Genomic DNA, 5,585 nt, shown 5'->3' with positions numbered 1-5,585 from the left:
AGATCCGTTGCACGAAATTGCGACTCCGACGTGAGTTGAGAAATGCGGCTTCTAGCTAGCTACATGCAGAGGGTACGCGCTTACAAAAACAAGTCTACCGAGGAAGGACAGTGCTGTACATGGTAGTCACACGTGGTTTCTCCTCCCTCCTCTTGACCTCTTTGCCTTTGCTTTCCCTTCCCACCATCTAAACGTCTCTCTACGGAAAGCGCAATATGCCAAATCTCTTTTTACTGCGCTTTGGGACAGAACAGGTAGGCTATGCCTACCTACCTCCTCAGTACTAGGGATAAATGGATCGGTGGCTCTGTCACCTCCCAGGCCATGTAGTAGTGATATACAGTCAATGATGATATGATATACATTGATTTATGTCAGATGAGATAGCACTTTATCAATGCCCTTTGTGGACATCCATGTGCCACAGTAGCAATGGCACTAAAACAAGGCCACGGAGTCCAATGACGGCGTGGGCCGATGACATCACAATTGCTCGAGTGACATCACTGACGGACATCACAATTGCGTCATGATGACATGACCAGCGATGATAATTGCTCGAGTTACATCACTGATGACATGATCAGCGATGACATCAGAATCAGAATCAGCTTTATTGGCCAAGTATGTACACATACAAGGAAATTGGCTCCAGTTCGCTTCACTCTGAATGTACTCTCACACAAAAGAAAAGAAAAAGTAGGCTCAGGCTAAAACAAACAAGAATCACAAAGGATAATTAAACAGCATTAACTAAGTGTATGAAAGAGCATCTATATTTAAAGTGTGTATGAAGGGAATAATGTACACTACAGTAGGCCTATATATGGATATGTACAGTTATAGGCAGTTATTGATATAGGCAGTATTAATGCAGTTATTTACATGTTTGAATAAGCTACATGTATAACAATTCGGTCAGGTATTGCACAGTTAATTACGTGTATAAATAAGCATCATGTATAAACAATGAGGTCAGTTATTGCACAGTTATTTAGGCTACGTGTATAAATAAGCATCATGTATAAACAACAAGGTCAGGTATTGCACCGTTATTTACGTGTAAGCTACATGTATAAACAATCACTAATCATAATCACTAATGGCATCACTGATGACATGATCAGTGATGGTACACAATTGCTCAAGACAATAAGTGACATCACTGATGACCATCACCTTTGCATTACTGGTCGCAGCTATTGCATTCTTGCTAAGCTCCCATCATACTCTAGCCAGTGGAATAGTCGGCCCGTGACCAATAAAAAAAAGTTTCTAAAGTTCTGAGACCAATGAATGAGTGAGGTTTTTAATGATTTGATTGCACAGTGAACTATCCTCATCAGTGTTTAAGGAGAGCGCTGTTGTAAAAGTGATTCTGAAATCAATGTGTCACTGGCTTCTCTGTGGAGGCAGTATCCTTCTCCCTGTTTCCCTCAGTGTTTCCTTTCACATTTATTAACTGTCAGCATTACACTTTCTGCCTGTATGGCATTGGCAAAAACACAAGCAGCATACAAATAGGCTGTCAATGAACTACTGGTAGCACTTTACATTACAGCTTAGTAACAACATGATAATAGGGATAATAGTGTGATAATAAATATGTATTAATTATGATATACCATGTATATAGAAATGTAAAAGCTGTGCTTAATCTTAAAAAAATGAACACCTCACCCTCCTATAAGCTCAAACATAGGCTACATTTTCCTCTCACCTGTAATGCTATCTATCCATCTAGATCAGACCTGGGCATTATGCAGCCCGTTGGCCAGATATGGCCCTCCTGATGGTTCTGTCTGGCCCGGGAGGTCTAAGACAAAGCACACAATTTTACTTGAAGCTAGAAAAATCTAATGAGATGACCTAAATATACTTTTTATCTTTGAAATGCATGTGTCCTGAGTGTACTTCCTGTGCCCCCCCCCCAAGAAAAATAATTGCCCACCCCTGATCTAGTTCGCTTTGTGAGAATATGTAAAACATGTCATATTTTATATATTTATTATGTAACATTTTTCCTGTTTTGGAAGGAGCGCTTTCGACTGTTGTTTGTTTGAGGTGCTCTTTGGATAGAGGGATTCGCCTATGGGCATGCTCTGTACATAGGGGGCGTGCTCTGTACTGGCCCCAGCTGGAGCTGGATAATATTGCGACAAATGGCTCTGGTGCGTATGCCTAAACCGGAAGTGGGCATGGCTCTCTATTGCTTGAGTGACAGGTGCATTCACAGCCCAACACACACTTCACACAGCCCTTTACAATAAAAAACTAAACTTCTGGGTTTTCCTATTCCATGAAGGCTGTTCCCAATCATTGAATCACTTACAAAATGATTCACTCTCTAAGCAAAACGGGCTTTGATTGGCAAAGAAATATCAATGAGGCAACAGACTAGACAATCCTTCATTTTATTCAAATTATGTGTACAGTAAATCACTATAGGAAGTTAACACAGTATATGCGGTAGGTAATAAATCAGTAGCTTATGCTTACCCAAGGGCCAAACCATACAACAGCCCAGAACAAGTCTCTGCATACCATTATGCACCTGAAACCAGGAGGTACCACACAGCATTATTGCTAGAGACGACATGACATATCAAAGAAGATGCTTTATGGTGCCAAATACATTGAAATGTCTCTCTAAAATGCAAAATAAGTATTTGATCTCGACCAGGACTGACCACCAGGACAAGACCTGGACAAGTAAAAATGACTCAAAGAAACAGTTTTGCTGCTGAAAGAAATTCATATTATTATAGGCTCTTAGAGAGATGGAAGACATTTTCTGGGTGTGAATAAAAAATCTACCTGCTATGTGAGATATAGTAAGTTCTGAAACATGGAAAACAGCAAATAAGCGAGTGTAGATTTATTGAGTTTAGTTCAAATAAATATGAAAAGACATCATTAAGGCAATCACACCATTCAACTTTATGTTAGTTTTTCTGGTGGGCCTCTTTGGCTCGTTATTATAATCACTCAAACCAGCCAACATCTCACCAGTGTCTGAGTCACGGCACAGATACACACAGTATAGGATTTAGAATCAAGTATATTTTCATTATTTGTCCAAGATGTCACATCATACCAAAGTGTATATCATCTAAAATGTGAGATATTGCTGTGTTGTGTTATGTAGGCTGTTATACCGTACAAGGTGGTTTCATCTACCTGCCACTTCGTTTGGATGAGATGAGGCTCTAGTCTAAATGCAGGCTTCCTCTCGGAAGGGGAGAGTATCCTCAAGAATACAGCTTTGTATTCTTATTGTTATTGTCTCAAAAAGCTTGAGGAGACATAGTGCACACAGTCACGCTAATGGCTTGACAGTTCATACAGTATTCGCATTTCCTAGGCAGAAGGCAGGTTTAGTTCATTTTCATCCAGATGCACTTTAGCATAATAACATGTTTGACGTTGCTCTAGAAGCAGCATAATCCTCTATTCTTCCAACACTTGAATATGCCTCTATAAATTGTAACACAACAGTTAATTATGTAAGGATTCTGTGACAATCAACAGAGCCAACAGGTAGTTACGTGAAACAATCCATAACACAATTCATGAGCAAAACATATTGTGGTAAAACAATCACAAAATATTAAGTTAAACTATGGAATCTATTCTAATACTTCAAGACTCCCCTTTGTGTCTGTTGACTATTGACTTGTTAGTAATACTAGGCTGCTGCTCGCCTGCCCTATTGGCTACAGGTGTGTGTGTGTGTGTTGCTCACTAAAATTTGTTATTGCATCAGTGATGTCACAATGCCTCCTTGTGTGTGTGTGCCCCATTATATCACTGATGACATCATCAGTGTGTGTGTGTGTGTGTGTGCCCCCCTATGACATCACTGATCAGTCATGTCACAATGCCTCCTTGTGTGTGTGTGTGACATCACTGATCAGTCTTGTCACAATGTGTGTGTGTGTGCGCGTGCGCCCTTATGACATCACTTTTGATCACTGATGACATCATCACTGTCATCACTGATGACATCACATCATTAGCTAATTAAGCCTAATTAAAAAATACGGCTCCGTCAGGTCACCCGCACGGGTGCCCTTTACACACCCTGAAGGTTTCAGCCCGATCGCACGTAAAACGGCATAGCTGTGGCTGAACACAGAACAGAAACAGAGCCCACATACTCAATTTTATAGATATAAGATAGATAGATGTAAATATATTGATATAAGGTTATATTGCTTTATTGAAGGTATACTGCTGAAAAATAATGCTAAAACTCCCATTGGCTACAGTATCAAAGGCAAGGGACCCCTCCCAGCAACTAATCACAATTAAATTCAATCTTCATATAGATAGGCTCATTTCAGTGACACCGACTGCAAATATTGATGCTAGCACTTGCTATATGTGTTTAAATATTGGCTCAATTATGGACAGACTTTGACTTACTTTTGAATGTTTTGTCACAGACGGTCTCTCATAGGAGACCACCATAAATATCTGAGGTGGCTCGTTGCATAAAAGTTATATGCAAAATCCCAAATATTCTTACAAAAGTGTTGACAAAATTCTTGAATAAAGAAATGTGTATCAAGTCTCCACACATAGTACTGTATACTGCTTCTTTGTGCAGACACTTTTCTTATTTCCACATCTCTTGCTCCTGTATTATAAGGCTGCAATTACAGTGTGGGCTACTAAAGGGACAACATAATTATGCATATCAACAACAATATAAATCTCGTGAATTGCAGAGATGAAAAGCAAGTGTATGAAAATTCAAGATTTGATACAGAGAATGTACGGTAGTTTCTTTTTTTACTGCTTGCTTTTGCAACATGCTATTTTGCTCATTAAACCACTGGGGGCTGCCATGTGCAAATCAGTTCCACTTGGTGCGTTTTATAACACACACAAACGCACGCGCGCGCACACACACACACACACACAGATGGTTTTCTGCAGAGGATGATTTGATTTGATTTGATTTTGTTTTTATTCATTGTGTCATGCACTTGACAGTGCCCAGCCCACATGGGCTTACAAGACACACACATAGCATGTCTTCCTAGTGTACTATTTAATTTATTTCATTTAAAGTCCAAATCCAGAAATGACTGTTGTCGTCTACATGTTCAACTTTGGAGCTTTGTGTGAAAAATGTCAAAGGAAAGCATTACAAATTGTGATGTGTGACCATCCCGATCTTAAAGCACAGACCATGCTTGACTACAGAACCTACGGTCTTGCTCTTTGTCCACTTTTCCTGAGGTGTCAAAGAAACCCCAAACACAGCATTAAATACAAATGAGTTGAAGTATTTCCCTTACCTCTGTGTATAGTACACAGACCACACCTGAGTGAAACACACGGTCCAACAGGTCAGGATGTATTATCACCTGAATGTGGCCTAGTCAATGCACTCACTAATGAGGAATAAGCAGCCCACTTGTGCCTCAACAGATCTGTCTTGGTACAACATTATAGGCAGACATGTTGCTCATCCCAAGAAGCAAAATGTGAGGACAAAACAGAGCCCAATGGCCCCTTTCTAGTATTATTAATTTGTCTATTATATTTAGTCAGGTGAGTAATTACACCATAAT

The sequence above is a fragment of the Poromitra crassiceps genome, assembly GCF_964638095.1.
Source record: "Poromitra crassiceps genome assembly, chromosome: 5".
Lineage (NCBI taxonomy): Eukaryota > Metazoa > Chordata > Actinopteri > Beryciformes > Melamphaidae > Poromitra > Poromitra crassiceps.
This window is presented reverse-complemented; position numbering follows the sequence as displayed.